This window comes from Mytilus galloprovincialis, chromosome 10 (assembly GCF_965363235.1).
Source record: "Mytilus galloprovincialis chromosome 10, xbMytGall1.hap1.1, whole genome shotgun sequence".
In the NCBI taxonomy this organism is placed as follows: Eukaryota; Metazoa; Mollusca; class Bivalvia; order Mytilida; family Mytilidae; genus Mytilus; species Mytilus galloprovincialis.
This window is the reverse complement of record NC_134847.1, coordinates 60888573-60898298: the sequence shown is the minus strand read 5'-3', so window position 1 is coordinate 60898298 and position 9726 is coordinate 60888573. Positions and strand designations below refer to the sequence as shown.

The window sequence follows — 9726 nt, the reverse complement described above, 5'->3', positions numbered from 1 at the left end:
TATTTATTGGTAAATGTGAATTTCGACCTTAAAATTATTACATGAATAAGATTAAAAGTAGATTAACGCTATTCAATAGTCATAAATATATTAAGCGAAAACATTCCGGGTACAAACTAACAATGAGAATGAAACACGATAAAACCTAACACGATAAAAGTTTAAAAAAAACAGCGCACCAAAAAAGTCCAATACTGTGCATATAAGTGCTTTAACCGGAAATTATATAATTCAAATAGCAGTTTTAACCTACATATAAAAAATTGAAAATAAATAACTGTAATATAAGGCAAGATCATGAAGGAAAAAAACAGTAAACACTGTATATAAATCACGAGTAACTCGACTATACTTGCAAATAAGACATATATAAAATGTACCAAAATATGGAATTTTCTAACTTTTTGTTTTTTTTTTTATTATAAATAAACATGTCTTCATATTTTAACCTACAACTTTCTACTTCAGGAATCGGGAGACTTATGTATATGCCAATCAGTTTTGACCTCTCGACTTTTGTTAGTCAAGAAATGCCTTCATCGTTAGTTTTATCCAGGTTTGTAACACAGTACTTGGTGTATAGCTGCTAGTAGACGGTATACTTACTATTTATCTCACCTCCTATAGATTTATAGAGATATGATTGGTTTAAGGACTACAAGTGGTGACTATGTATATTTGATATAGGGTGTCCTAAAAGATATAGGGTTTGCAACCATACATGGTTAGTTACCATCTGTGATTAGTAAGGAGTTACTTCCCTTTCAAAACAAAAAAGATGCCACAACCCTTCATTAAAACAACACGGTGTTGAGGAATAATCTGAAAGGATTCAACAGACGAGGAAATTGACGATTGAAATAAGTTCAAAACACATAATTTAAGCTAACAAGTTGTTATTGTTGGCAAAACGGAGTTACTTCCCTTTCAAAACAAAACAAAATCTTGAAGGATTCAACAGACGAAGCAATTGATACATATTATGAACGATTGAAATGATATGATAAAACAAATTTAAACCTAAAAAGTTGCTTGTGTTAGCATTTGTTTTCTGTATAGACAAGTGGAAGTAGGGTCTTAATACTAAGTATTGAAGAATGGATCACTTTGATAGACCGCTAGTCAAAATACCACATGTGAAGATAGTCGGTAAGATAAATCCGACACACGGTGTGCTAGTGACCTAATACGATATATATGGGGTCAGTAAATTCCATATGGAGATTCGAGCCTTGCTCTCACCCCATATGAAATATACTGACCCCATATATATATATCGTATATATTGGTCACTAACACACCATGTAACTAATAATATAGCACTTGAAAAAATAATCATCGTTTACTAGCAAAATATATTATTAGGAATTAGTTTGTGTTTGTATATGAGATTTAATAATTAACAATAAGTAATAAGAATAACAGGCGGGAAAAGATTGATCAATGTTGTTCTCAGAACTGTACGGTTTACAAATGTAGATAAGAAAAAAGTTAATTCTCAATTTGCATGTTTAAAATATAATAAACGATATACCATTACAATAAAAATCGATTGAAAGTAAAATATGTTCCCAAATATCCCTGTTTTCATTATCAAGTTGCGCAGTACATTTCATTGGACGTAGAAGAACAACTATGTATAGTTTTTGTCTTCTGATTTGTTTGTCATCTGCTTATCAGATCATAGTCTCAGATAAAGATGGCGAAACTGATTTATGTAAGAGCGTTTCAACGGATATAAAAAAAATGGAGAGAAAGATTGATAAAAAACTTGAAAAAATGGTGACGACACTTCAACAGAGTATAGACAATAAATGCAGTAAGTTTATGTTTACATGTACATCAATTATATTATTCCATGCCAATCACAATTTGTTTCAATTTAAACTCAAGGATAAGACGTGTGACGGCGGTGATAGGATTTTTTTTTTTAGGTAAATCCTAAACATACAAAATCATCAGAACTCGTTGTTTAGTTGCCTGAAAGTAACAATGTATTATAGTAAGATCTTAAATGTGTATTGAAAATGTTTATGATATAATTTGTTTAAATGTTATGAATATAATAATTTTATGGCCAATAAGAACGAGCTTTTAATTGCAGAATTCTAATATGAAGACCAATAATCGTCAAACAGTATAATCACAGTATATATACCCTTAGCGCAAACGTAGTAATACCCAAAAAGGCTGTTCCGCGTTACGATCAACTGACTTAAACTGCCAGATGTTCGCAGTTTTCGACATCAAAACCCCCAGTTTACGTATAGGCCAAGACTCAGATACAATATATTCATCTCTATTCTACAGCAAAATGAACAAATCAGTCCATTTCAATTAATTTTTCATGGTAAAATTTCATAAAACAAAAAATCCGCGAAATGATGTTATTGTCTTGGCATGGCATCGAAACAAGGTGACGTCACAAGTATGTTTCCGTAAACAAAATATCAAATGTAAATACCGGTCGGTTTAAGGACATACGATACAGTTACAGGGAAGGTAATGACGTTGCTAACGTAAAATGTTATTTTCTCGACGTCAAACTGTGACATATCGGGAAAAGATGCTTTTTTCGACTGATTTTTATCATTCAAACTGATTTAATTTGAAAACGAGTGCATGGACCCCTATTTTTTATAACGACATTTTGTTTCATTTTCCAGGGAGATTATGTGGACCAAGTTTTATAAAACTGTAAATACTGCAATTTTTTTAATTTTGATAAATATACAGCAAAAAATGACGTTTTTTTTTTCTCAATTCATGACCATTTCATAAATATGAGTTATTTCTGAATAAAAAATGCATAAATTTTTAGGATACTTTTAAAATACGGAAATTACAAATTATTTAACAAAAAACATTTTGTGTTTATCTTTTAAAACAAAAAAGTTACGGCTTTCATTCGAAAGCAAAAATACGGCCACAAATCCGAAACGGAACAGTAAAAACAGTACAATTTTATGTATAGGGCTTTCACGGTTAACAAAAGTACCGAATTTGTCCTTTTAGAATCGAAATTATTCATCCGACTGTTCTATGATTTGAAACAATTGATCACTGTGTTATATGAGTAAATCTGTAATATTTAATAATAAGGGTTTTGAATGGTAAAAAATCCACTTGTGAAAAAAGCAGATAATTTTAAAGTAGAAGTACACTTGCAATCAAAACTACAAAAAACGAGAAAACTAAGTAGTTATATGTTATCATGATGAACAGGACTTGGTCGGGGTATTATGGTTTTAACGTAACACTTATATTTATCTAGCAATGACTAAGTTGTTCGTTTGTGCGTCTTATTCCAGATAAATTAAGTTTGCAAATAAGCTTATTTTTGTTTCTTCTTGTAAGATATCGATGTAATAATTACTTCAAATTAACAAAAAATTAGATATTTCCACAAGACACAACATAGAACACAAAATACTAATCAAGACGATTCCCACAAAACCGGGGGTGATCTCAGGTGCTACTGCAGATGAAAAGATCTTTTCTCCACATGTGGCACCCGTCGTGTTCATAATTTTATTACAATCCCGGTAAACAGTCTAATTCAGTATTTCACAATCGTGAAAAGGAAAAAGAGTTGTAGTTACGACATAAAAAAAAAGAGGGACGAAAGATACCAAAGGGACAATCAAACTCATAAATCCAAAACAAACTGACAACGACATGGCTAAAAATGAAAAAGACAAACAAACAACAGCACACCCGACACAACATAGAAAACTAAAGAATAAACAACACGAACCCCACCAAAAAACTAGGGGTGATCTCAGGTGCTCCGGAAGGGTAAGCAGATCCTGCTCCACATGCGGCACCCGTCGTGTTGCTTATGTGATAACAAATCCGGTAAAAAGTCTAATTCGGTAGGTCACATTCATGAAAGGGAAGGGGATTGTAGTTACGACGTAAGGAACATATCCGATATCATTTGTGAAACGGTTATTCCATAACGGTCAACCAACCCGTGATGGCGTCCGTAAAATTTACGAAGGGATGATTTCAACTTCACCATTTGGAACTCTTGGTTTAATAGCTTCCTTGTGAGCAGCAACCCTCTATCAAGAAAATCATGATAGGAAATGCAAGCACGGGAATATCGTATTAATTGGGAGATATATACCCCGTATGCAGGTGCTGCTGGAATGTTGCTACTTAGAAATGGAAAGTTCACAATTGGAAAGCTGAAATCATCTCTTTTGTCGTACAGTTTTGTTTTCAACCGACCCTCATTGTCAATTTCTAGATGTAAGTCAAGATATGAGGCCGACTTAACTGTATCTGTAGTATCCGTTATCTCTAGCTCGATGGGATAGATGCGTTCCACATAGTTTTTGAATAATTTTGAATTATTTAGTGAAAAAACATCATCTATATAGCAAAAAGTAGAGATAAAGGATATTGCTTACTTCTTATCTTTCTTCCTAAGAAGTTCCTGCATGAAGTCAGCCTCATAATAATAAAGAAACAAGTCGGCAAGTAGAGGGGCACAGTTTGTTCCCATTGGAATGCCGACAGTCTGTTGAAAAACACGTCCTCCGAACGTAACAAATATGTTGTCAATCAAGAAATCAAGCATCTTGATAATATCAGTTTCAGAGAATTTTTTGTTCGAATCAGAGTGATCCTTTACAAAGTATGATTTATCCCTCCCTAAGACAAGATACTTTTATCTACGTTGGCCATTCTTTTTTACGAAGCAAAGCAATACCAACTCTTTCAATTTGTCTTTTAGTTTGGAACGTGGAATACTAGTGTACAGAGTAGAAAAGTCAAATGTTTTAATACTGTTACAAGATGAAAGAAAGTTAGATTGTATGTACTCTAAAAGATCTTTGGAATTTTTAAGTATCCACATCTGATTCACGCCCCCTCTAAAATAGGCAGTTTCACAATAACTTAGAAGCCCGTCTTTGATTGCTGATAAAATAGATGTTAATAATTTAGAAAGAGGTTTCGTGGAGCACTTGGAAGACCCAGCAATATACCGTTGTTTGTAAGGACACTTATGTAGTTTAGGTATCCAATACAGTGATGGGAGATCCAGTTCTTCATCTTTGGTTGAAATTCCAAAGGAACACAGAACAGACCTATGATTATCCAGGATTTCCTCTTTGATAAGTGTCGTGAGGGTATATGTTGAGTTTCCAAGTGAATTGTCAATACCTAATTCGTTTATCAAGCAGTTAATGTAATGAGTTTTACATACAAAAACGATGTTGTTTGGGGCTTTATCTGCGGGGACAACAACATATTTGTCATGGAGGTAGGATAGGTGTTTTGCAACATTTGGGTCTTTAAAGATTGACGTAGCATGGGCATTGTTAGACCCATTCAGTTTCTTAATTCTGATTTGTATCAACGACCTCACTGCCTTAATCCATTCGGAAAGAGTGTCTACGTCTTCCTTCTCGCGCTTAGCCCATTGCCTGGCATAATCCTCAACTGAATCCATCAAAATTTTAAAGTTGTATTTCCAATTGATGGATTTAGGCTCACGATATTTCGGACCTTTCGATAACAAATTTCGTAGAGAAGTGTTATTAACAATGTTGAGGTCATCGGTAATAACGTGGCCAGCAGGATTATATGTGAATTGGGAACTAGCACAAGTGCAATCAGGAGGTTTAGACTTGAAGTCGTCAATATCGAGATCCTGCAAAACGTGTTTGTAATTGAAAATTTTAGTTGCAATAGGTTTGGTATAGGTATAAGAAATGATAGGTACAGACTGGTCTTTGAAATAAGGGGGTATTTTCGATTGAACTAATTTATGATGAAGGATATTGCCTCAGTTGACGCCATCGATGTGAGAAGGTTATTCGATAACGGACAACCAACTCGCGAGGGTGTCCTTACAATTTGCGAATGGAAGATTTCAACTTCACGATTTAGAACTCTTGGTTTCATAGATTCCTTGTATAAACGGACATTATATGACAATTCATTAGAAGGAACATAATATGATTCAATCTTATATTGCTTAAGGTCTAACCCAATGAAACATTGACATCTTTATTAACAATACAATTGAGAATAGAAATGGGGAATGTGTAAAAGAGACAACATAGATTAGACAACAGCAGAAGGTCACCAATAGGTCTTCAATATATACATATATTGCAAATCCTTTTTGAACATCGGTCGAATCAAAAATTTGTATGTTTATCCTTCAGAACCTGTAAAACATTTATATGAAGTAGCAAAAGGAAAGGCAGCAAAGCAAAGTTCAACATATAAGAATCATTTTCCTGCTGGATCAGCCGTTGATGGTAATATTGGAACTTTTTCTACCACCCAGCACGAATACAATCCATATTGGTGGGTAGATCTTGGAAGAATATATAGAGTTAAACGTATTGAAGTATATAGCCGAAAAGACTGTTGTGGTGAGTTACAATAATGATAAACAAATAAAAGCAGCTAAATTTTTTTTTTTTGACGTCAATCTTTGAACACAGATTTTTGTTATTTTCAAACAGATATACATAATGTCTATTTTTAGAAATAGCTAGACCTATGTATTCATTTTAAGTGATAGTTTATGTGTGGTTAATACATTTTACGTATAACTGAACCTTGCAATTATAAGTATTAGAAAACATGGACTAAATAATAGGATGATTATATGTTAATATATATTCCTAACTAACATATGATATTATCTTTAAATTATATAACTAAAAGTAACTTTATATGTTTAAGGCTCCAGACTGTATGACACTGACGTTACGGTAGGACCTTCTCTTAACAACATGTCTTTATGTAAACATTATAAAGGTCCTTCAACTACAGGGGAACATATCGTCTTAGACTGTAAAGATAAAATGGTTGGACGTTATGTGAAACTTGTTGTTAAAACCGGTGATAAAAGAGCGTATATGCAGATCGCAGAAGTAAAAGTGTTTGCGTATCAATAAAATGTTGAATAGAAATGCTGCCATTTATTGTATTATTTTTACATATGCCTTTCCTTAGGTCGGAAATACTGTTAGTAATGAATGAGTCAATATTCTAAGTTATCATTTTATTTATAGGAACTTTAGAGTTTTAGATTTCAGATCTGTTGTTATCCTTGTAGAATGAGAAATTCATGGTTTTACATCTTCATATTGATTCATCACAATTTGATGGTTACATTTTGTCTATATAAAAATAAATTGATGTGGTATAATTCAAAATGATACAGATATCCCCCAAAATTCAAATAAAAAGGATGTAACCAAATATAGGCAACCGTCCAGCCTTTAATAATGTGAAATTCTTTACTGGTCATTTAAAAACAGCACTGACATGAAAAATATAAAACAATTCATATGAGAAAACTATCGGCCTAATTTATAACAAAACAATTTACGTACTTTTAAAAAAATATGAGAGACATAAGCAACCACTGACATACAGTCTCCTGACTTTGGACAGGAACATGAACAATGTGGCGGGGCTAACCATATTTGTGACCAATCATTCCTCCAACTAACCTAGGACAGTGGTGAAACTGTCCAACATAAGTAAATACTATAAAAATCAGTTGAAAAAGACTTAACTTATCAGATAAAATAGAAATACACCTAACAATAACACAGAATGAACTTGGACCGGTACTCAAACATATCCATCATACTGCCTTTCAATGTGTGATTTTAGAAGATTTCACCAAGGATATAACGTGTTTTAAATTATTGATCAGCATTTATAATTACAATACAAAATGTGTTATACTCAGCCAAAAATGCTAAATCTATCATACCAACAAAGAAGCACTTCCGGATGATAACATTAAGTAAGGGTATATTTATGATATGAAAATAGTGAAGTAGTGGTTTGGTGTTAAAAATATCAGTATAGATTTAAATACAAAACCACAAATTATAGGTTCTGAATATCTTCTTCTTCTCTTTTTCTTATCGAACACACGTTTTGTTTAGAGCAGAAGAACTAAATATATCTTCCTATATTTTATCTATTAAAAGATTAATTTTCGATCTTCATATATACTTTATATCCGAGCTTAGTAGTTTTAATTCGGTTTTCATTTGCAGTTTTAGCAAAGCCTTATAGACTGAACATTCAGTTCAATTTTATCGAATATGCATTATTCACTTTATCTACAGTCGTCTATATCGGTTCATTGGTATATTTGAATTATTCTTTTATGGTTGCAGTCAGTTATCTATTTAATGCATGAAACTATCTTTGTAGTATAAAACTGCAAGGAGTGTGATACGAAAAAGTAATACGAAAATCTGTGTTAATTTGTTTGACGCATCCAGCATCATGAGACTATATCTTCCATTGGCTGTTTGTAATGTTGTTGATTTCTTTCAAAGGTTAAGGCGACGTACATTTCGTCACTGGCTACGAACATATTTGATTTTTTTCAAAACACACTATCTTTTAACTTGAATTTCTTCGTTTTGTAAGATTTTATTATATTTCAAGCTTACAAAAGGTTTTAAAATGTCCAATATTAAACTTGACACCGGAACGGGACAAATGAAGTCATACATACACAGAATTTCACACGACAAGAGTATTGATGATACGAGAAATAGATTTATTAACTTTTGAAGGATCGTTTATTATCATAGTGAAATTAAATATCGCGAGTTGATATCAAGCGATATCCAATTCTCACTCGCTATGAAACCTATAACTATTAGTATTTATGATTGGAAAGAATACACAGTAAACGTTTCCTTCAAAATTTGTGCGGTAGAAATCTTTGATTTTAGTAAGCAGTCTCATTTATTAACTATGATGAGATTTCGAATGTATTGTGTTGAAACTATTTGTTACTGATCCCTTTTCAATGATAAGGATCTCCAAACCCACAACAAATATAGCTTTATATCTATGGCTTTTAATCGGGTAAATATGAAAATGTATAAATATTTCACATGATTTTTTATCGTTTTCCAATGCTCTTGCAAATGAACTGCTCCTTTTGAGAAACTAGTTAATATAATCGTACATGACACAACCTGTTGGAATATTGGATCCTCGGCTTTTATACTTTGTACTTGTTGAGCTATATAACTTTTCTGACCGTAGCGTCACTGATGAGTCTTATGAACACGAAACTCGTGCGTCTAGCGTATTAAACTATAAACCATGTACCTTTGATAACTATTAACACCACTTGGTCGATGCCATTGTTAGTGGATTTTTCGTCACCGAGTGTATCACCAGCTTAGTAGTCAGCACTTTGGTGTGAACATGAATATCAAACAAATGGTCATTTATATAAATTTTCTGAAATTAAAGTAAGAATTTTTCGACAAACTAACGATTTTCTTATCCCAGGCATACATAACCTTGGCGGTATTTGACACAACATTTGGGAATTTTTGCTCCTAAATTCTCTGTCTGGCTATAGAATTATTTTGATCTAAGCGTCACTGATGATATAGTATGAAAAAAGTAAAATCACAAAAATACTGAACTTAGAGGAAATTCAATTTGGAAAGTCCATAATCACATGGCAATTTCAAATAACAAAACGCATAAAAAACGAATGGACAAGAACTGTCATATTCCTGACTTGGTACAGTCATTTTCAAATGTAGAAAATGGTGGATTAAACCTGGTTTTATAGCGCTAACCCTCTCTGATGGCAGTCTCATCAAATTCCGTTATATTTACATTGATGCGTTAACTAAACAGACACAATAAATAAATAGTCAAAATATGGGAACATCAGTCATCATCGTATAA

At 32.7% G+C, this 9726-nt stretch overlaps 1 long non-coding RNA gene across 1 annotated transcript; it reads left to right on the top strand.

Moving 5' to 3' along the window:
* Positions 1 to 1607: 1607 nt before the first annotated feature.
* On the top strand, positions 1608 to 6944 carry LOC143049267 (uncharacterized). Its single transcript, XR_012970154.1, has 3 exons — positions 1608 to 1819; positions 6186 to 6398; positions 6715 to 6944. It is a non-coding gene; the product is annotated as an uncharacterized LOC143049267 (long non-coding RNA).
* The last annotated feature ends 2782 nt before the right edge of the window (positions 6945 to 9726 follow it).